Raw genomic sequence first — 24,381 nt, 5'->3', positions numbered from 1 at the left:
CAATTATAAATCGAGACAAAGACAGGACACCAAAACAACTGATTTTACTGAAACCTGTCATTTGATTTCAAAGGCAGAAATGACATTTGCTCCATTTCATTTGGCTTTGCCACAGCATTTGAACACAAATTGTATTTCAATGAAAGTTTATCCAATTGTTTCTTCTGTGAATAATAATTACTTGCATACTCTTAAGTGCTTTAAGATTTAATCCTTATAGAAAATGAATATGACAGACATTACATGTCAGTATTAGCATTTTACAGATGGGCAGGCAGAAATTCAGCTAGAATTAGTTTCTTGCCCAAAGTTTGAAATTTGGTGTTTTAAACCTTAGACTAAATTAGAAGCTGGAATTAATACTGTTTACTTTCTTATCTACAGTATTATGCTCACCAATTCCTTTGTTTATTAAAATGTAGCACTTTTCTATCATTTTGGAAACCTCTTAAAATAGTTTGATTATTTTAGTTAAATATTTGCACCCTCAGTAATAAAGATAACCAGTACTATCTGACAGAAAATAAAATCAACAATTTTGTTTTATATCTTTAGTCAAATTATTTGAGTATTTTCTGAAACCTGAGAAAGTTTGCACAAATAAAAAAGGTAGGAGGTATTTCTGTTCTGATTAATAAAACCAAAGGAATAAATAAAGGTAGAATTTCAGTTACTTATTCAGATTCTTTTGTTCTCTATTTATAACATAGAATGCTGCATTTTTGGAGCAAAGTAGAATACTAGGAAGTACTGTTTGTTTAAAAAGAAAGGGTTGAATATTTATTAGTGAAAGTTACGATGCTTGCTTTAGTAATTCAGCTTGAGTACTGCAAATATTATCCTTGCCAGCATTTAAAAAATATTGATGATAGGAAATGTCAGCTCAGGATGGGGCTGATATAGTTCTATTTAAATTGTTTCTCCTCCAACAATTCTCTTCATTCTGGGAAAGAGTCCAATTTTGACACTCTCCTGTGTTCTGGGGTGTAGAATCCTTCATTTGAGGAGCATCAAAAGCAATCCTAAGGGGCTCTTTAAAAAAGGACAGCAGCCTGGGAGGGAGACTTCAAACTGTTGGCAAGGAGACAAATAAAATACACTTCACTTTTAAATGAATGCAAAATATTGTGAAACTGTGTCTTAGAGATTATTCCCAACATGCAGTTTCAAAAACATTGGTCTGTGTTCACAAAGAAGGGGGCATACTTAGCCCTAACCTCTGAATAATAAGTATTCAAAATGGCCTTTTCATGAAGATTCTCATTCATAAGTTTAGGCTTGTCATTTTTATTAGCCAAACAATTTGAACGTCTTGGGAAAAGAGAAAAACAAAACATTTTTTCTATTCCATTCTATTTTAAGTGAAATAATTGAAATGATTATCTTTCATTCATAATTCAAAAAGTCTCTTCGAGAGTTTGACATTGGATAAAGTTTTGAATTCACTTTTTAAAACATCTCATTTGAAACATGAATGTGTGCCTAGTTAGTGAGAGTTGTTTTTCACCTCAAAGTGAAAGTAAAGGGAAACTTGTATCTGCTCCTCTTAATGTTTTTTTATTGATTTTATTTATTTAGTTGCATAGCCATGTGATTTCCCCAACTACTTAGGAAAATATATTCATGAAAATTCTCTCTAGCTCACCAGTGATAATGTATAATAAGAAAAGAACATAAATAATAAAGAAAAATACCATATAACTCCTACAGTTCACTTGGTTACAGCTTTTTACCCTTACAGATCAAGTACTGCATTAGGAATGTTAACTTTAGCAATATTTTCGTGGTCTCATAAAATTGTTTCTGACAGTTTCTTGGGATACAACCTAATTTTAATTTTTTTAAATTTAGATTTATTTTTGTTTGTGTGTGTGGGGGTGGTGTATACCATTTCTTCCTTCTACCATGTGGATCCCTGAGATCAAATATTGGACAGCAGGTTTGACAACATATGCCTTTACTCACTCAGTCATTTAATTGGACCATGACTTCATCTTTTAAATTAAACTTTTAGAAGAAAGGAAAACATTCTTTATTTTTCTTAAAGTCTTAGAAATTAAACCTCTTACCTGCCTTTAAATCTGCCACCCTGATTCAATCCTTCTTGTTCCATTACCCCTTTTAAAATTTTTATACCCCTGCTGTCTATCTCTTCTCCCTTGAAAGTCACATTCTTAGTCCCTTACTAATTTTTTGACCTCTGTGGGAGTATTCCAAATAAATCATATCTAAAAATTTAAAGTTAGCAACCACAAAGAAGAGAAAGACTGCAACCGTTTAATCTCTCTGGGTCTGGGTTACCTAGGAATGATTATTCCTAGCTTCATCCATTTGTCTGAGAGTGTCATAGTTTCACTTTTCTTAATAGCTGAATAATATTTTACTGTGCAAATAAGCGCCATCTTGATTATATGGTCATCACTTAATGAATCTGTAATGAACTTGAACTAGACTATTTGCAGTCTTTAGCTGCTGTGAATTAATCAAATCTGAACCTGAATGAGCATGTTGTCTACAGTAGCGTATCAAGTCTCTTTCATAAATGCTTGTGTTAGTTTGAATGAGAAATATTCCCTATAATCTCATGTATTTAAACCCCTGGTCTCCAGTTGTTAGTACAGTTTAGGAGAAGTTTAGGAGGTGGGTTCATGTTGGAGGAAGTATGTCACTAGAGGTAGGCTTGGAGAATTTAAAGACTCATTCTGTTTCCAGCTTGTTCTCTCTTCTGTATGCTGTGGTTCAAGGTGTAAGCTCTCACCTTTTTGCTACAGTTTGCTTGTTGCCATGCCTCCCAACATGATGGACTCTTCCTTCTGAAACTGTAAGCCCACATAAACTATTGTGTAAGTTTCTTTGTCACAATGTTTTTCTCACATTTTCAAAAACATAACTATGCAATGCCCACGAGTGATACAGCTGGATTATGTGTACATCTATTTTTGGATTTTTGAGGAATTCTACATTTATTTCCATTGTAACTGCAGCAATTTGCACCCTTATCAGCCACAAACAAGTTCTTCCATTTCCCAAGATCCATTCCCGCATTTGTCACCATTTTTTAAAATATCTAAGACATTCTGACTAGAGTAAGATAAAATCTCAAAGTAGTTTTAATTTTTATGTTTCTGATGGCTATGAATGTTGAACATTTAAAAAATATATTGCTTAGTCATTTGGATTTAATCCTTTGAGAACTTTCTGTTTAAATTTATTTTATTTGGGTAATTAACTTGATGTTTAAGTTTTATTTATTTCTTTTTATATTATAGATACTAAACCCCTGTCAGATATATAGATGGTAGTTTTTTTTTAAATTCTTGGGCTGCCATGAATTTAAAAGCATCTACCCTATAACAGGTCAACAATGCTCATACTAGCTACAACAGAGTATTAAATAAAAATTCCAGTGACAAGACATTTTAAAGTTTCCACTTTTGAAGTTGTTGATCAGTAACCTCCATAGACTTTTTGTTTACTTTATTTTATTTTTTATTTTATTTCATTTTTTAATTGCTTTATAATAATACCACTCAAGATTTCCACTTCCTCCCCTCCTCCCATTTCCCTCCCACTCCCCCACCCACCCTCCCCTCTTCCCCTCCAGTCCTAAGAGAGGGAGGGCAGGGTACCCTGCCCTTTGGGAAATCCAAGGCCCTCCCCCCTCCATCCAGGCTTAGGAAGGTATGCATCCAAATAGACTAGGATCCCCAAAAGCCAGTACATGCAGTAGAGACAAATCCCAATGCCATTATCTTTGGCTTCTCAGTCTGCTCCAATTGTCAGGCACATTCAGAGTCCAGTTTGATGCCATGCTCGTTCATTCCCAGTCCAGCTGGCATTGGTGATTGCAACAAAATAGTTTTCAATAGGTGAAAATTTTGAAATATTTAAAGGTTTTATCTGATACTTATATAATTGTGACTGAATACTTGTAGAACACAATAATTTTAGAGAGATTGTTCATTATAATATAAAATGATCAGGAGTTTTAAATATACTTGTGTTCATTTCTAGTATAAAAACATACTTAATTCTACCTATAATATATTAAAGCAAAAACTGAAAAGAGAGGATGCTGCCAAGCATTCTTGATTAACATAGTTGAAGAGTGGAATTATGTTTATTATAATCATGGTATTGTGAAAATGACCTAAAGCTGGATCAGTAGCCCAAACTTATTTAGAAATTATGTATTTAACCTGTTTCATTTTGTCTTAAAAGTAAGTATGATGGCAAAATGACTAAATAATAAGCTGATTAAAAAAATAGAGTATATAGTCCTGCCTACACCTGGAAGAAGAGGTGAGTGTCTGGGCTACCAGCTGGACAGTCTTGTTCTATCTGCCTTAGTCCAATAGGGGTACATCCTGTACCTCACCCCACCTACTGTACCCCCAAGTAACCAGGCAGCAGCACCCTTCCTGCCCACCCCCATTATCCACATCTGCATCACCCACCACCAGAAACACAGGCTTCATGTACACCTGGAAGAAGAGTGACCACGAGAGCCACAGGCCTCACCTGCAATGATTGGAGGAAGTAATGAATAGACAGCAGTGAAAGAATACATTCAACAACATAAAGAACAATATAGCAGCACCAGAAACTAGTGGTTCCAAACAGGAAGAACTGAGTGCCCCAATGCAGATTACGCAGAAGAAAATGAACTTAAAAACAACTTTATGAAGATTATAGAGGTCGTTAAAGAAGAAGTGAAAAAATCCCCTAAAGAAATGAAAAAGACAAACAGAAGATTGAAAGAAAGCAATGAATCCCTTAAAATCCAAGAAAACCAAGAAAAAAAAAACTATCACATGAGTGCGGAAATCTGGGACACTGTAAAAAGACTATCCCTAAGAATAATAGGGATAGAAAAATAATTGTCTTCAAGGCACAAAAAATATATTTAATAAAATCATAGAAGAAACATTTCCCAAACTAAGAAGGATATGCCTGTGAAGGTACAAGAAGCATATAGAACACCAAATAGACTGGACTAGAAACAAAAGTCCTTTCAACACATAATAATGAAAACACTAAACATACAGAATAAAGAAAGAATATTAAGAGCTGTAAAGGAAAAAGGCCAAATAACATATAAAGGCAAACCCTTCACAATAACACTTGATTTCTCAATGGAGATTCTGAAAGCCAGAAGGTCCTGGTCAAATGTTATGCAGACATTAAGAGACTATGGATGCCAGTCCAGACTACTATATGCAGCAAAGCTCCCAATCATAAAAGACAGAGAAAACAAGATATTCCATGACAAAGCCAGATTTAACCAACATCTATCTTTAAATACAGCCATATAGAAAGTACCAAAAGAAAAATTCCAACCCAGGGAAGTTAGCTGCACCCATGAAAACACAGGAAATAGATAACCTCACATCAACAAACCCCATAGAAGGGAAACACATGAACATCACTACCACTACCAACAAAACCAAAAATAACATAAATTAACAATAACTGGTCATTAATCTCTCTTTATATTAATGGAATCAATACACCTCTGAGAAAACACAGGCTAATTGAGGTACATGGAAAAGTTTTCTGGACACTATGGGCCTATAGGCTGAAGATGGATGCCCCAACAGTACAGAAGAACTTTGGGTGACTATCCAGGTAGCAAGATGTCTCTGTCAATTCTAGAGTTTTGGAAGTTCCTTACAATGCACTTCCTGTTTACTGAGGTAATAGATCCTTCTGGGACTCTTTGATGGAGTTGAAGAATAGAGAGTAATAATATAGGTTTCCTTAGTTATGATAAAAGATAAAGTAGATATAAATATTGTAACTGTAATTCTTATTTGATACATGTTTTGTTATATGTAATTTTACTATGTTAAACTTAAGGCCTTCCTTTTTGTTTAAACAGAAAAGGAGAAATGGTGTAGGTGGTATTTCTTTCTATGTGTTGTTTGTATTGGTTAATGAATAAAGAAACTGCCTTGGCCTGATAGGGACAGAACTTAGGCAGGCAGGGAAGACAGAACTGAATTCTGGGAGGAAGAAAGCAGAGGGGGAGAAGCATTGGATCCTATGTCTGAGATGGATGCCAGTTAGAATCTTTCCTGGTAAGCCACTGCCACGTGGTGATATACAGATTAATAGAAATGGGTTAAATTAAGATGTAAGAATTAGCCAATAAGAAACTAGGGTTAATGGGCCAAGAAGTGTTTTAATGAATATAATTTCTGTATGGTTATTTTGGGGCTAAGCTAGCTAGGTGGCTGGGATGAACAAGCAGCCTCTCCCTGCTACATAAGACAGCCCAAGAAATTTATTCCAATTTATTTTCAGACTTTGGAAATCAATATGTAAATTCTTAAAAATATATATAAAATGAAAATACCATAGAGATAGCTGTATTACTCCTAGGTATAGATATAATTTTAGCCAAATTAGTATTTAGAAAAGAACGATGCCTCATCACATAATAATCAAAGCACTAAACACAGGGAACAAAGAAAGACTGTTAAAAGCTGCAAGAGAAATACCTAAGTAACATATAAAGGCAGTCTTATGACAATTACATCCAACTTTTAAACGGAGATTCTAAAAGCCAGAAAGGCATGGACAGATGTGCTGCAGAGTCTAAGAGACCATAGGTGCCAACCCAGACTACTATACCAGAAATTTTTTTAGTCACCATAGATGGAGAAAACAACATATTCTAGGATAAAGTCAAATTTAAAAAGTATTTATCTACAAGTCCATCCCTATAGAAAGTACTTGAAGGAAAACTCTAACCCAAGGAGATTAATTATACCCACAAAGCACAGACAGTATATAACCTCATAACAGCATAACCCAAAGAAGGAAAACCCACACATGTACAACACATTACCACTACCACAAGCTACAACAAAGTAAGAGGAATTAAAAATCCTTGATCATTGCACTCAATTCACCAATAGTAAGATGTAGACTAATATAATGTGTGCAAAACCAAGATTCATACTTCTGTTGCATATAAGAAACACACCTCAATATCAAAGATAGATATTATCTCAGAGTAAAGAATTGGAAAAATACTTTCCAGCAAATGGCCCCAAGAAGCAAGCTGGTGTGGCTATTCTAATATTTAACAAAATAGACTTGCAACAAAAGTTGCAAAAGAGATGGGTACGGATACTTCATATTCACCAAAGGAAAAATCCATTATGATGAATTTTCCATTCTCAACTTCTATGCCCCAAAACACCACTGAAGCTTAAATCACAAATTGGCCCTCACTCACATATAGTGGGAGACTTTAATACCCAATATAATCAATAAATAGATCATCCAGATAAAAAAAAATTAAGCAGAGAAATACAGGAGCTAACAGAAGTTAAAAACAAAATGGATCCAACAAAACATTTCACCCAAGCAGGAATGCATTGTCTTCCCAGCACCTAATGAAACATTCTTCAAAACTGACCACATGCTTAGTGACAAAGAAACTCTCCACAAATACAAGAAAATTGAAATAACTCTCTGCACCCTATCAGACTACAATGGATTAAATTTGGGTTACAACAACAATAGGAGCAACAGGAAGCCTACAAAATGATGGAAACTAATCAACTCTCTACTGAATTACTACTGTGTCAAGAAAAAAAATAGAAAGAAATTAAAGATTTTCCAGAATTCAATGAAAATGAGTGTACAATATATCTAAACCCATGGGACACAATGAAAGGTGTTCTAAGAGGAATTCCAAAGCACTACGAATCCACAGTCACCCTGATACCTGTTGATGGAAGTTTTTGTCCTGCTTAGTCCCATAGCCATTCAGTTGCAAATAAGCTCACAGAGGCTTATATTAATTATAAACTATTTGGTCTATTGCTCATGTTTATTACTAACCAGCCCTTACAACTTAAATTAACCCATAATTCTTATCTATATTTAGCCAAGTGGCTTAGTACCTTTTCTCAGTAAGTCATTCTAATCTTGTTTCTTCAGTGTCTGTGTGGTAACTCCATCTCTGCCCTTCCTCTTCTCAGAATTCTCCTAGCCTTGTCACCCCACCTGTATTTCCTATATAGCTACTGGTCAATTAGTATTTCATAAAATTAGCACAAGTAACACATTTTTAGAGAGTGCAAGAGTATTATCTCAAAGCATTTCCTCCATTTTTCAAAACCAGAACCTGAAACCCAATGTCCTTTGTTTAGTTTTTTTCTTGACCATTATCCATACAAACTTATAACCAACACTCTAACAAAGACATACATCAATAATCCATATTTTTGGAACATGGACATAGTTTTCTATTTTCTAGGCAACTTCCTGATAACTGAGAGTGTTTGTGATCTTTGGAGGGACCCTGAGAAAATTTAGGATTATGATCAAATACTGAGTGAGGTCAGATGATCTCAATCAGTCACCTTGAAGCTGTCCTGGATGTAGAACTCAGAAGAAATTACAACAGAGGTGCTCTGTGTTGTTGGATTATTGAGGCAATTCACTCCTATCAGAGATTTTTCAGGGGGGTTCTTCTCAATCAAACTTGGTTTTTCTTAACCTAGAATGAATCCACAGTCTTTCATTTTCTGTGGAAACAACAGTAAAACCTCGTCCCCAAAGTAACATATCATTTGACTTTAATTTTGAAGTCAAGATATTTTAAAAATATATAGGTTGGTTTAATCCAGTGGCATTTATAATCAAAATCTTTTAGCAGCTGTTGCTCCTTCCTAAGCAGAGAAACACTTCAAAGGCAACAGGATAACGTACAGAATCTAGGTTCTCTGTGTATTTTCTGTCTTTACACTTCTATTGCTCTATTTCTTTGCTTAAGGGCTTTTTGTTTTCTTTCCCAAGTCTATGTATACTTTTAAACACATTGCAAACCATTTAGAGTTTTTTTTTCCCATTGGGATCTGTCTTTACTATACATTTCTATCTGAACATATGAGTCTTTATGTGGTATTGCTAGGATTAAAGTAGCCACTTTGATGTGTGGTTCAACTTCATTTCTTTACTTCCTGAGAAATTAAATTCATGGCAGAGGTACTGGCTGGAGTCGTATTTATTGCCACAACTCTGTGGAGTTTCTAGGTCCATATCACCACCAAGAAGCATTTTATTGACTGCTCATGAACTCCATTTAAGTGTATGGTAGCAGGGCCTCTTAAAAGAGCCATGTTGTTTTTGCTGCTAATGCTGTGTCAGGAAGGCTCTAAAGGATCTGCACATTTGCACCTCTGCTTGCCTGTAAGCAAACAGAGTCCACCCACAAAAATGTTGCTACCAAGAAGCTTTGCTGGACTCTGTTTTTTTTATGTCTATAATTCCTTTCCAAACTACCTCAGGTTTTGTGTGGATATAGTTTGCAAATGTTTGGTATCATTTGTAGACAGAAGTCTGTCCTACCTAGTCCCGTAACTATTCAGTCCCCAATGAAAATACAGAGGATTATATTAATTATAAACTGTTTGTCTTATTGCTCAGACTTATTACTATCTATTATAACATAAATTAACCCAAATTCTTATCTACATTTGGGCACATTACTTAGTACCTTTTCTCAGTAAGTCATTCTCATTTCTTTTAAGCTTGGAAATGAAGAGGTAATGTGGCTGTGGTTTTGCTCTTTCATCTCTCTAATCTCTCAGCATTTCCCCCTGGTGTGAGACAATTGTCTCTACTCTCTCAATTATATTTTAAATAAATGTGATTGGCCAGTAGCTAGGCAGGAATTATAGGTGGGGCAAGTAGGCAGGAAGTAGAGGCAGGTCAATGAGAACAGGAGAATTCTGGGAAGAAGGAAGTCCTAGTCTGAAATCATGACCCAGCCACAGAAGAAGCAAGATATGTCTGCCTCGTCAAATAAGGTTCTGAGCCACGTGGCTAACTCAGACAAGAATAATGGGCTAATATAAGTTATAAGAGTTAATAAGAAGCCTGAGCTAATGGGCCAATCAGTTTATAACTAATGTAGACCTCTGTGTGATTTCTTTGTAAATGACTTAATGACTACAGAAACCAAGCAAGACAGAAAATTCAGTCAAATCTCCCAATATGTTTTTCTGGGTTGTTATTATTTAGACCTATCATAGCACATACTACATATACCTAAACTATAAAACATTTCAATAAATAAAGAGAATTACATATCAATATCCCTTATGAACATCAATGTAAATTACTCAATAAATTATTGGCAAAGAAAATCCAAGAACACATCAAAAAGATCATCCACCATGATCAAGTAGTCTTCATTCTAATGATGCAGGGATGTTCAACATAAACAAAAAAATCAGTAAATACAATCCACCATAAAAACAAGCTGGAAAAAATACACATGATCATTTCATTAGATGCTGAATTTGACTTTGACAAAATTCAACAAACGTTCATGATAAAAATCCTGGCAATATACAACAAGTTGATAGCCAACACCAAATTAAATGGAAAGAAACTCAAAGCAATTCCACTAATTTCAGGAACATGACAAGGTTTTTCCACTATCTTTATATCTATTTAATATAGTACTTGAAATTCTAGCTAGATTAATAATGCAACTGAAGGAGATCAAGGGGATACCAATTGGAAATGAAGAATTCAAAATATCATTATTTGTAGATGGTAGGTGGTATACATAAGAAAGCCCAAAAATTCTACTAGGAATCTCCTACAGTTGATAAATACCTTCAACAAAGTGTCTTGTTATAAAATCAACTCAAAAAATCAGTAGCTATCCAATACACAAATGATAAAAGGGCTGAGAAAGAAAGCAAGGAAAGAATACCCTTCATAATATATGAATATTGCTATAAATAATATAAATTATCTTGGTGTAACTCTAACCAAACAAATAAAAAACCTGTTTGATAAGAACTTTAAGTCTTTGAAGAAAGAAATGGAGAAGATATCAGAAGATGGAAAGATTTCCCATGCTCATGGATCAGTAGGATTAACATAGTAAAAAATGGATATTTTATCAAAAATAATCTATAGATTCAATGCAATCCCCTTTAAAATTCCAACACAATTCTTTATACAATTCTAAGAACGATATTGAACTTTATATGGAAAAACAAAAAAAACAGGGTACCTAAAATAATCCTATACAATAAATAAATTCCAGAGGTATCACCATCTCTGATTTTGAGCTGCCCTACAGAGATAGAGAAAATGAGGGATCAGGTGGTAGGATTGAGGAAAAGAGAATTAAAAAAGATGATTGGAAAAGGCGTCATTTTAGGATAAGGTAAATACCTAGTGCAAGGGAAGTGCTAAGAGATCTAGAAGAATGATCCCAGCTAAGATTGCTAGCATTAGGAACATGTAGCCTCAACTGGCACTCTCCTGTGACCAGATAAGACTTCTAGTGTAGGGATTAGGATAGCAACCCAGCCACTTAACCTTCATTCAACAGTCTGTCTTGCCCTACAGAATGTGCTGTGGTAATGGTAACACATAGATTGTGGGAGTGGTCAACTAATGACTGTTCCAGTCTGATACCCATGCCAGAAGTGTGAGGCCATCTGTGACATGATCTGGATAGCAATGACAGACATGGTGGATGCTTGAGACAATTAGGAATAAAACCAAAGATTACTGGCAACAAGAAGATGCAAAATGTATCTACCCTAATTGTCTTCAGAGAGGCTTCATCTAGCAACTGATGAAAACAACTTCAGAGACTCACAGCCAAACATTAGGCCAAACTCAGGGAGTCCTGCTGAAGAGAGGGATTGTAAGAACCAAAGGGGTCAAGGACATCAAAAGAAAACACACAGAGTCAATTAACATGGCCTCGTAGGGGCTCATGGAAACTGAACTGACCACCAGGGAGCCTACATGGGACTGACATAGGCCCTCTGTATATATATGACAGTTGTGTAGCTTGGTCTTCTTGTGAGACTAACAGTGGGAACAGGCACTGTCTCTAATGCTTTTGTTGGCTTTTCGAACCCCATTCCTCATACAGATTTACCTTGTCCAGATTTAATATGAGGGGAGGTGGTTAGGGTTACTACAACTTGATATGCCATATTTTGTTGATATTCATGGGAGGACTGCCTTTTCTGAAGAGAAAATAGAATGGATGTGTGAGGAGTGCAATAGGAAAGTGGTAGGGAGGGCCTGGGAGGAGAGGGGGTAAGGAAAACTGTGGCCATCATATAAAAATTAAATAAATTATTATTAAAAAACTAATCTAGATATTCATAAACAGATGATTGTATAAAGATAATGTAGTAATGTACAATATAGAATTTTATTCAGTTCTAAAGAGAATGAAATTAAGACATTTTCAGTAAAATGCACAGATCTAAAGTTCCTTGTATAAAGCAAATTACACCAGATTTTGAAAGATAAATTATGTAATATGTTTCTCTTATATGTGAAACTAAATTCAAATTATATATATATATATATATATATATATATATATATATATATATATATATAATAAAGGTAGAAATGAGACAGTGAAACTGAACAAAGGGAAGGGAAAGAGATGAGAAACGAGGTTATTAGAATATATGTCATGGAAACAGAAAGGAAATCTATTTATGATGCAAAGAAAAAGGAGACTAGTGAGAGGAATAAAGTACTAATAAAAGCATGGGGGAATTAATAAGAACAAAGCATAATTGTATACAAGTATGAATGAAATGTAGTTCTTCATGTATTCACCAAGAAATACATAAAAACTTAAAATTTTATTATATGTAAGGACACAAGTAAATTAAAAGAAAAGGAAAGAATTTATTGCATGCAGATAGTCAAGGCAAGAAAGCAGAAGTGTTGTGAAATAATCTTTATACACTGAGTTTGTGTTGCCCTCATTGGTGTAATAAAGATCTAATTTATCAATAGCTAGGCAGGAAGAGGTTAGGCAGGACTTACTTGCAGACAGGTAGAGAACTCTCTGGGATAAAAAGGAGTAGAGTTGCTAGGAGATGCAGGGAGAAGGAAGATAAACATACTATGTTAAAAGAAAGAGGTACCAAGCCATGTGGTAGAATGTAGATAAGAAATATGGGTTAATTTAAGTTGTAAGAGCTAGTTAGTAACAAGCCTAAGCTATTGGCTGAGCATTTATAATTAATTCGATGTCTCCATGTGGTTATTGGGGAAGTAGTTGGTAGGACATTAAATTCTGCCTACACAGAAGTGAATACAACAGACAGAGTAGATTTTAAGCAAGCAAATATGCTATGTGAGATTGTATTCAATGATAGTGTCAACTGCCAAAGAAAATCTACCAATGTAAGCAGATATGCACTGAAAAATAGATTCCATAGATTTCCCAAAAAAGGAGAAAAGATTTCAATATTACTTGAGTCCACACATAGACATCATTGAAACAAAACCTGACAGTTGTACAAAGGCAGTTGAGACAATAAAAACCTATTTCCAGTAGTTGATAAGATAACCAGAAAATCAAATTTAATTTAATTTAAAAGATAATCTGGACAACACTTAACATCAGTTTGACTAGAGAGAAATAACAAGAACTCTATTCAACATCAGAAGAATAATGTTTACGATTACATTGAGAAAACATTCAGGAAAAATCCATATATTTGTCTTAACGTGATTTTTCTAACCAGTGTGAAATGAAACTAGAAGTTGAAAGTGTAAAGAAAAGGAAACATACAGAAATAAAGGGAATTAGTAAGTATGTTAAAGAGGTATGGGACATGTGAGAGAATGGGAAGGAAGGGTAATAGAAAGTATGATTCACATATGTTATATGCATATATAAGAATGTCTTGATGAAGTCTATTATTTGAACTATTAATATTCTCAAAAATTAGTGGTTAAGGGGCATGGATGGATATTTTCAAAAATAAAACATATATATGCTGAACATATCTATGGAAAAATTTTTAAAAAATTAACTGACAGATAATGAGCAAATAAATGTTAAAATATACTAATTTTAAAATTCAACAGTACATATTCACTATAATGTCACAATGGAACATCCAATTATATCGCGTTACAATTTGCAAAAAAATATTATTTATCACTTACTTATCTATCATATATCTATATATGTATTATTATTATGTATTATTATTTTCTTTCTCTTACACTCTGGAAAGATTGCATCTAAAGATGAAGTAGGGGAGATATGTGGGAGTAAAGTGAAAAGAGAGAAGAAGAAAGGGAAGTAGATGAGAAAGGGAGGAAAGAGAGAAGTGAAAGAATAAACAGAGAGGAGAGAAAAAGATTTATAATTATTCCACAGTGTATAATCAATGTCTAAGGTAATGGTAGAAGTAAGGGAGGAGAGTGACATATGTACTGAGACAATACCGGATAAGTGTTTAGTTGATTCTAGACCTTTGAGTCATGTCACCGTAATTGGTGATCCATTATAATTGAAATATTAGTTTATAACATATTATAATTAGAGGTTATTTCTCTATCTGAATACATCAGATTATCACTACAGAAGTCATAATGCATTAATAATCGTACAGAATAAAATATTTTTCTGAAGAATTCTATTCTACAAATTTCCAATCTAATGATTAAAATTTGAATCATGTCAATAATTCTAAGCAACATTCATATTAAAGTAGTTTCTGTACAATCTCTTATGTTTTATTCTTTGAAGATGAATGAACATGAATTGCAATTCCTAATTTTTAACACGTTTGGATGTCTTTTAGCATTTTATCTCACTTCTAAATTAGGTATAAAAGTATCATTTTCTACATTTTGTTTTCCAATGTGAGTTTTTTCCTAGCCTCATACAAAACTAGAGGAAGCATTTATTATTATTATTATTATTATTATTATTATTATTATTATTATTCCTCAAAATGCTAGCATATTATTTTCAAGTTTTAATCCCTCTTTTGTAGCTTTGATGAAATTCCTTCCATATAAATATTAAATGATGTATGATATATAATATGAACTAGTTACACTAGGGTTAGAATCAATTGCTGATTGAAACTAATCAAATAGTAGACAAAAGCTTATAACCCTGACAAATTGAAGAATGCTTTGATTCATGGGATTAAAACAGTGAGGTTATATTTGAAGGCAAAAATATAACCCTGACATTTTCCTTTTCATAGAAAACAGATTCATGATGTCAGTTAATTTTCTAATTATTAATAGAACTTTAAATTACAGCTTTTCCCCTTTCAGGTAATTTTCTCAGTAATGGAATTAAGGATTTGTGGAACAATTTTATTATCAAGATGACTGTCTATCCCACTCTGATTATGTTGCCAGAAAATGGGCATGTAATTTTTGTGTTAGTTGCTTCTATACCCCATATCTATCTTCATTGTGCTACTGGTACCATATCAACATACTCCCAAAGTAGATGGGAATTTTCCATTTTTATGCTTTAGTGCCTAGTTTTAAATTTTATGCTGTTTTTTAATATTTTATACATAGTCCAGAAGAAACTTTTTTGACAAACCTAAATACTTGCTTTGGAAAATATATTAGTTAGGATTTTCTGGAAGAACAGAACCAACAGAATGAATACACATTGTATGGTTGTTTATTAGATTAGCTTCCACAGTGTGACCCTGGTAGTTCAACAATAACTAATATTGGGGATTCTAAAATCTTCGTAGTTGCTTAGGATATAAGGATAGAGGTTTTAGCAGTCTCAATTTTGTACTGAAGACCTGGAGAACTGCTGACATATAGCTTATTTTGGAAGCTCAGTGGAACAAGGTTTTGTCATCAGTGAAGGAATGTTGTAGAGACCTGAAGACTAATTTGCCAGTGAGAGTAAAGGCAAGCAGAAAAGAAAAAAAAAACAGAAAGAAAGAAAGAAAATAAAGGAAAAGGAAAAGCTTGTATCTTCTAGACATATTAACCAAATTGTCATCAGAATGTGCTGCCCACATCTGGGGTGTGTTTTCTCACTTTTAAAAATTTGATAGGGAAATCGCTCACAGGAGGGCCCAGCAACTTACGTTTAGTTGATTCCACATTTTACCAATTTGACAGTCTATAATATGACAGGAGTTATTATTTATCTTTAGTCTTCAGCACTGTTGGGACTATTTCATCTTCAGATTCAATCTTTCCAGTAACTTTGCTTTCTTTGTACATATCATAAATTCCTTTAGTACAGTGCTGATTTGGAATTCTTTTCATGTTTTATAGTAGTTATTTTATCAGTGTTAATTTTTATACAAAATAATGAGATTTTATTATGATATTTGATGCATATATATATATATATATACATACATACATATACTGTCACTTTCTCTAGGCCCCTTTTCTTTTCCAACATTGTTTCTCTTCAACGTTCATGTCTAATTTTTTAGCTCCACATTTGTGAGAAGAATGATGCAGCTGTTTTTCTGAGTTTAACTCATTTCAGTAAACACAGTAATGTCAAGATCCATCCATTTCTGTGCAAATAATGTAATTTAATCATTTTTGATTTTATATATAATAACCACTAAAATTTCTTTATCTGCTCATATGATGATGGGAACCTGGGTTAACTGCATAACTTGTTTATTGCACTATTGTAACTAGTACCAAAATTAACACAGGTATGCTATATATCACAATTATATGCTGACTTTGGTTCCTTTTCATATATCTACCTAGAAATACTATATTTAGATCATGCAGGGTTATTATTTGTTTTTACAAGGAACCTCCACAATAATTTACATAGTAATTGCACTAATTTAAATTTCTACCAATAATGTTGAAATTTTTTTAGTCCACGTTTTAATGGCATTTTCTTTTTGTTTCCTTACTGATAACCATTCTTACTGGGATGATATGAAATCTTTGTATACAAATATAGCTGAGAACTGTGATTCATGCCTATAATCCCATCTCTTGGAAGATTGATACAGCAGGGATAAGATTTCAAAATCCATCTGATCTATACTGCATTAGAAGACAGAATGTAATATATGAAATTTTACCCCAAGACAAATAAAAAATCAATAAAAGTAAAATGGCTAAGAAGGATAAAGAGGAGAAGAAAGAGAAAAGAAAAATGTAGAAGAGAAAGAGACAATGAAGAGAAACAAAATAAAATCAAGTAGACAAAAAGAATGACAAGATAAAGGCAAGAATTAAGGAGTAAAATAAAGCATAACAACAAAAACACAAAAATTGTGTCACCTTCAAATACAGATAATTTGTATTTTTGTCTACTTTATTTATTTTTCTTTCTTTATTAAACTAGCAAAGAGGTCAAGAACTATACAGAGTAAGATGTATACAGTAGCCACTGACTTAAAGTTTTCAGTCTTTTACTATTTAGTATACTATTCACAATAGGTTTTTGGACATAAAGCCTTTGATAAACTGAAACACTATCCATCTATTCTTATTTATTCATGTCTTTACCATGGAAAGATGTAACCTTTTTCAAACTATATAATTGAGACGATAATCTGGCTATCTTCTTGGTTCTATTTCTGTGTTATTTTACATTTATGGATTTGTGAATTTGGAAACATCCTTGCTTCTCTAAGTTGAAATCATTTTGATTGTGGTATATGTTTTCAGTGCTCCCTTGACTCAGTTTGCAAGTATTTTACTGAAGATGTTTTCATCTGCATGTATTAGGAAACTGTTCATATTTTTTATTATTCTGATTGTTAATTAATATAATACTCATTTTGTACAATGATCTTGGTAGTATTACTGCTCATTTTACTTTAGGGAATTGTTAAAGAACATAGGTATTAGATCATCTTATATCCAGAATTTGCAAGGAACTCAATACAACAAAGAATCAAGGAAACAAATGACTCAATTAAAATGGGATAGTTATCTAAATAGAGATTTCTCAATATAAGAAAAAGAAATTGCTGTGAAAAACTTCCAAAAAGTTTTAATTATCCCTAGTATTAGAGAAATGAAAATTAAAAGAACTTTAAGATTTTGTCTCACCCAGTCAAAGAGCTAAGATCCAAAACAACCAATGACAAATGTTGGTGAGGTTTTGGAGAAAGAGACTCCTTTACTTCCCTGAGTCAACTGTCCTCAACCATGGCCATAGCCTTGACCAAAGATACTCTCAATATTGCCTTATTTACAAGAAATAGAAACTTTTTAAACAGATCTTAGGACAAGAATAACATAAGGGATTGCTGATACCTTAGAAGACATGGATTCTTGTTCCCAACGACAACACATCATTCATAATGCTCTTCCATCTAGTATTGCACTCATCATGTATCTTTTTATACTTTATCTGGAAATCATAAGGCAAATATTTAAAAATGGAAAGTAATTTCTTCTTTGGGAAAATACCAAATGGCAGATGATACTGGTGCAGTGGGAGTGCCCAAAGACTCAGGGTTAGAAGGAAATGGGTGCTTCTGCATCGGATTTAGAAGAGGTCTTTTGGTCCCCGGTCCTGGTCAAGGTTGTGGCCATGATTGAGGACAATGGACTCAGGGAAATAAAGCTGAAGACAAGGAGTATATCCCTGTCAACAGGCTGGGCCATCTGGTTAAGGGCATAAAGATCAAGTCCCTGGAGGAGATTTACATGTTAGTCCTGCACATTAAGGAATCTGAGATTATTGATGTTTTTCTGGGTGCATGCCTAAAGATTAGGAGATCCTGCCAATGCAGAAGCAGACTCAAGCTAACCAGAAGATCAGGTCCAAGGCTTTTGTCAATATGGGGGACTACAATGGTCATGTTGGTCATGGTGTAATTCCAAGGGCTATCATCTTGGCCAAGCTTCTTATTATCCCCATGCTGAGAGGCTATTGGCGAAGCAAGACTAACAAGTCCCACACTGCTCAATACAAAGTAACAAGCCACAGTGGCTCTGTGTTGGTGGTGCATCTCAACTCTGTTCCCAGAGGCACTAGCATTGCCTCTGCTCCTGTGCCCAAGACGTTACTGATGTTGTACAGCATTGATGATTGTTACACATCAGCTAAGAACTGCACTGTCATCCTGAACAACTTGCCAAGGCCAACTTTGATGGCATCTCTAAGACCTGCCCTAAGATCTGAACCCCAGTCTCTGAAAAGAAACTGTGTTCATCAAGTCTCCTCAGGAATTTACTGTCCCTCTTGTGAAATACCCACTAGAAATTTTGTTCATAGAATACAGGCTTTAGCTGTGATCACCAAATGGGGTTTTTGATATAAAAAATAAGTTAATTAAGTTTTATAAAACTGGAAATAAATCTACCATATATTCCAGATGTATCCTTGGCTTGTGGCTGAAGCATTTGAATTCCCACTCCTCAGTTATTTGCCCAGCAATATTCTTTGGTGCCTTCTTGAAAAGAGCAAGGAAATGTAAACAGCCTAAATGTCTTTTAGCAGATGAATGGATAATGAAAATGTGATACATATCCACAATGGAATACTATTCAGGGATGTCTTAGTTAGGGCTTCTATTGCTGTGACGAAACACCCTGACCAAAGAGCTTGGGAAGGAAAGTGTTTATTAGGCTTATACTTCAGCATTGCTAATCTTCACTGAAAGAAGTCAGAACAGGAGCTCAAACAGGACAGGATCCCAGAGGCAGGAGCTGATGCAGAGGTCATGAAGGGGGCTTGCTTACTGGCTTGCTTCCCTGGCTTTCTCAACCCACCTTCTTACAGCAAATGTCCTGTTTCTCTTTCTCATACTTTCTTTCCATCCCATCCTCTTCAAATGTATGTGAGGCTTAACTGTGGTAGTTGTAGATGCATCTATTGAAACTGGGATCCACTACTCTGCAGTTTGATTGGTTGTGGTTTTCTGTAAGATTTTCTATCTGTTGTAAGAAGTTTCCTTGATAAGGAGTAAGAACTACCCTTATCTATCATTATGTGGTGGTTTAAATAAAAATGCCCCCATATGCTCATTGGGAGTGGCTGTAATGGTCTGTCCTGTCGCTTTAAGAGACAATCCCCTCCCATCCCCCAGGCCAAGGAAAGTTTTCTTCTGCCATATCTCTCCTGAAGAAGTCACCCCTTCCTCTCCTCTTTCAGCTTCTCCCTTCTCCCTTTCTCTTTCCCTCCATAACCCACTAAATTAATATCCAACCTTATTCAGCATGGCATGCCTATCAGTCTCTGTCTCTCACCTGCCAAGGCTTCTCATGGGACCCACTGATCTGCCAAGGTCTCTCACCCACCACTGCCCTAAACCATCTTAAGTGGCCTAGTGCCACCACTTGGTGACCTGCAGCATCTTATTTTTACTAATATAGTGGCAGTGTTAGGAGGTATGGCTTTGTTGGAGGAGGTATATCATTAGCAGGTAGGCTTTGAGATCTCAGAAACTCAAACCTGGCCAAAGTCTGACTGTTAGTTACTTCCTTCTGCCTGTAGATCTAGATATAGAACTCTTAGTTACTTCTCCAGTACCGTGTCTGCCTGCATACTGTGATACTTCCTGCCATGACAATAATAGACTAAATCTCTAAAACCATAAGTCAATCCCAATTAAATGATTTTCTTTATAAGAATTGTGGTGGTGATGGTATCTCTTTAGTTGTGGTTTTCTGTAAGATTTTCTATCTGTTGTAAGAAGAACAACAGATTGTAGAAACCCTAATGAAGGGAGGAGGAGGGGAGGAGGAGAAGGAGGAGGAGGAGGAGGAGGAGAAGGAGGAGGAGGAGGAGGAGGAGAAGAAGGAGGAGGAGGAGGAGGCGAGAAGATGGCGACTTCGAACAATCCGTGGAAATTTAGCGAGAAAATTACACTGCACAACCAGAAGCAGGCGGAGGAGACGACGGCCTTCCAAGAGGTCATGAAGGACGTGAGCCTGACGTGGGCCGCGCGGCTTCAACTGCAGAAGTCCCAGTACCTGCAGCTGGACCCCAGCAGCGGCCAGAACTATGGCGCGTCCCTGCCCATCGTGAACCAGATTGGAAGTGGTAGTATGGATTTCTCCTTCCAGACACCGTTTCAGTCCTCAGGCCTGGACATGAGTAGGACTACACGACACCATGGGCTTGTGGACAGAGTATATCGTGAGCGCAGCAGACTTGGCTCCCCGCACCGTCAGCCCCTCTCAGTTGACAAGCATGAGCGACAGGCTAACAGCTGCCCCTATGGCACCGTGTACCTCTTGCCTCCTGCAGACACCAGCTGGAGGAGGACCAACACTGACTCCGCCATGAACCAGAGCACAATGGCACCTACCCAGGTAGAGTCCTTCACAGGCGGGTACCAGAACGCACAGCAGAAAAGTGTCTTACTGCACACTCTCCCAGGCATGAAGGAGACCCGGTCTGAGACAGACAAGACACTTTCTAAGCAGTCATGGGACTCAAAGTAGACGGGTTCCAGGCCCAAGTCCTGCAAGGTTCCTGGGATCAACATCTTCCCATCTGCAGAGCAGGAGAGCACAGCAGCCCTGATCCCCGCTACCCACAACACAGGGGGCTCCCTCCCTGACTTCACCAACACCCATTTTCCCTCCCAACTCCCGATGCCCCCGGATCCCGAGGAGCCCCCCGTTCCCTGCTCTCACCAGCTCTAGCAGCACTGGCAGCCTTGCACATCTGGGCCTCAGCAGCACTGGTCAGGGTGTGAGCACCCCCAGCTCTTCTCCACAGCCCAGGGCAGCAGTTATCAGCCCTCTGTTCCTGAGCACAGAGGCCAGGCAGCAACAGGCCCAGCAGGTATCACCCACCCTGTCCCCGCTGTCACCCATCACTCAGGCCGTGGCCATGGACACCCTGTCCCTGGAACAACAGCTGCCCTATGCCTTCTTCACCCAGGCTGGTTCTCAGCAGCCTCCCCCACATCCCCAGCCTCCACCTCCTCCTCCCCCAGGGTTGCCCACTGCTGCCCAGTGCCAGCCTGACAAGAGGGCCCCAGCTGCCACCGCTCTCAGTCACTGTCCCGTCCGTCCACTCTCCCCCAGTCTCCAGCAGAGAACCCCGGCCAGTCACCTATGGGGATCAACGCTACCTCGGCCCCGTCTCTGCAGTACCGCAGGCTCACCAGCCAACCAGTCTCCCACCTCTCCAGTCTCCAATCAAGGCTTCTCCCCTGGAAGTTCCCCGCAACACACATCCACCGTGGGCAGCATGTTTGGAGACTTGTACTATGAGCAAGCAGATGACAGCCAGGCAGGCCAATGCTTTGTCCCGCCAGCTGGAGCAGTTCAACATGCTGGAGAACGCCATCAGCCCCAGCAGCCTGTATAGCCCAGGCTCCACACTCAACTACGCCCAGGCCACCATGATGGGTCTGAGCCGGAGCCATGGAAGCCTGCAGGACCCACAGCAGCTCAACTACATGGGCCAAGGCGGGATCCCCATCATCCTCACGGTGATAGGAGAGCCCCCCCCCCCACCAGCGCTCTAAGGACCTGAGCAGCACACTGGCAGGTGTCAGTGATGTTGGCTTTCACTGGGACCATCAGTTCTCACTGGACGAACTGAAGATCGACCCTCTGACCCTGGACTGACTTCATATGTTGAATGACCCCGACATGGTCCTAGCCGACCCGGCCACCGAGGACACCTTCCAAATGGACCGCCTGTGAGTGGCCGTGCTTGCCACCCATCGCTGGTCAGTCTTCGATGGCGCCGCTCCAATCCTGGGGATGGCGATGTTCCGTCCTCCTTTGCCAACGGCCAAGCTTGTGGTTCTGAGCTTGCAATGCTGCCCAGCAGCCCCTGCCAGCCGCTACCCTGGTTGTTCACCTCCCTGATGCCAGGCCAGCTATCTGTCCATCTATCTGTCCAGCTGCAGCCAGGCTGATCACAGGGACTGTGAGTGCCTGGCCCCCATGGACTTTCCCCACGCTCGCTCCCTGGCCCCTCGTCGGGGATGATGGGGCCCTCATCAGTGGTCCACTTCCAACGTACCCAAAGTGTCACTCACTCCCAGATGTGCGGCACAGGGTGCTGGGGCCCGAGCGTGGGAGTACCCCAGAGGCTAAGGTGCACCGTCCATTCAACTGTTCTCAGCTGTCACTGCCTCTCTTCATCCCTGCCCCTCCTCTGCCATCAACCCCAGTCCTGGTCGCGTCACACATGCCCACCATGCCCAGGGCGAAGACAGCAGAGCAAAGGGACAGACTCGGAGCAGAATAAACACTATTGGATGGCGGAAATAAAAAAGAAAAGAATAAAAAACCCTAATGAAGACAGAAATTGATACTGGGAACTGAAATATTACTGTGATAGACCTGACCATGCTTTTGTTTGGAGGAAAGTGAATGATAGGGCCAGGCAAATATTATGACAGGCCCCTAATAACTCAGTTAAGAACTAGGCCTCAGTTAACAAAGGGCAGTCAATCACCAAAGCTCCTGACACTAGATGAGCCATGTACTCCTGGGACAATATTCCCCCACAGGTGATAACCATATAAGGACAAAGGCTGGGACTTGTCCAGACTTGTCAAAGAATGGAAAAAAGTATAGCCTTAGCCCACCCCTGCTTGTCCTAATCAGTTAGAAATAAACTAATATGATTACTACTTATATAAGCTAATCCTAAGTAGAATGGTCACACTGCTTTTAAAATTCTGGTAGCTTTGCTTAAAATGAGCCTGCATATCACTTCCAAGGTTGTTGATATTTTGTAAAGGTGTGTGACCCTACATGCTTATGGTATAATAAATGCTCTTGCTGAATGCATTTTGACTGGTGGTATTTGGGAGACTTCTCACGAACCCTAAAAATCAACTTGGGACTTTAGATTACAAAAGCAGTAAAGTGCTTTAAGTGGGGATTTATGAGTCATACTAGAAGAATCCTGGAAGACAGTGGTACCGAGGGTGATTTGAACTGTGGGCGCTCTAGTCTTTTCAGAGGAGAATAATATTAATATGTGACCTAAAGATACTTTGACACTTGTGATATTTTGACCAAAAACACTGGCTGCTTTTAGGTCTTGTTAGAAAACTCTACTTGAAGCTAAATTGATGAGGTTTAGATTAGCATGGAAATTTCAAAAGAATGTAGCATTTGCTCTGTCCTGTGGTTATTGGTGTTTACTCTTATAAAGGTCTATAATGATAAGGAGAAATCTGAGCAAGAAAACCACAAAATGTACAGATCTAGGAGAAAAAGGGCACTAGAAAGGAAGTATAGTAGAGCAAAATCCTGAATTTAAGCAAGTAAACAGATTAAAGAAAAGCCTGGGTGTTAAATGGAATAAAATGAGTGGGAACCTCAGGGAAAGATCCAACCCAGCTAAGCTTTCAAATTCTGAAAAGTAATTAAAGAAAAGTTTAGGGCTGGGTGTGGTGGTGCATGACTTTAATTCCAGCACTCAGGAGGCAGAGACCAGTAGATCTCTAAATGGGAGGCTAGCCTTGTGTACAGATTGAGTCTCAGGACAGTCAAGCTTAGGTAGTTTAGGAAACCACTGAAAACAGAAAAGTGGTGAAGGTATAACTGAATGAGGGGGGCATGTTTCAATCTTATTTAAGCAGCAGAACTTTGCAGCTTCAGTCATGAATCTGGTTTTAGAGTCAAGGA

General features: G+C 37.3%; 2 pseudogenes; both read left to right on the top strand.

Moving 5' to 3' along the window:
- The first annotated feature begins 13,568 nt into the window (after positions 1–13,568).
- On the top strand, positions 13,569–19,056 carry LOC121443464 (annotated as a pseudogene).
- A 1,536-nt stretch (positions 19,057–20,592) lies between these two features.
- Positions 20,593–22,434, top strand: LOC121443458 (annotated as a pseudogene).
- The last annotated feature ends 1,947 nt before the right edge of the window (positions 22,435–24,381 follow it).

Source organism: Microtus oregoni, unplaced genomic scaffold, assembly GCF_018167655.1.
Source record: "Microtus oregoni isolate MIOR12 unplaced genomic scaffold, Mior012 000107F_ref0000227, whole genome shotgun sequence".
Lineage (NCBI taxonomy): Eukaryota > Metazoa > Chordata > Mammalia > Rodentia > Cricetidae > Microtus > Microtus oregoni.
The sequence above is the reverse complement of the archived record's forward strand: the minus strand, read 5'-3'. Positions and strand labels throughout refer to the sequence as shown.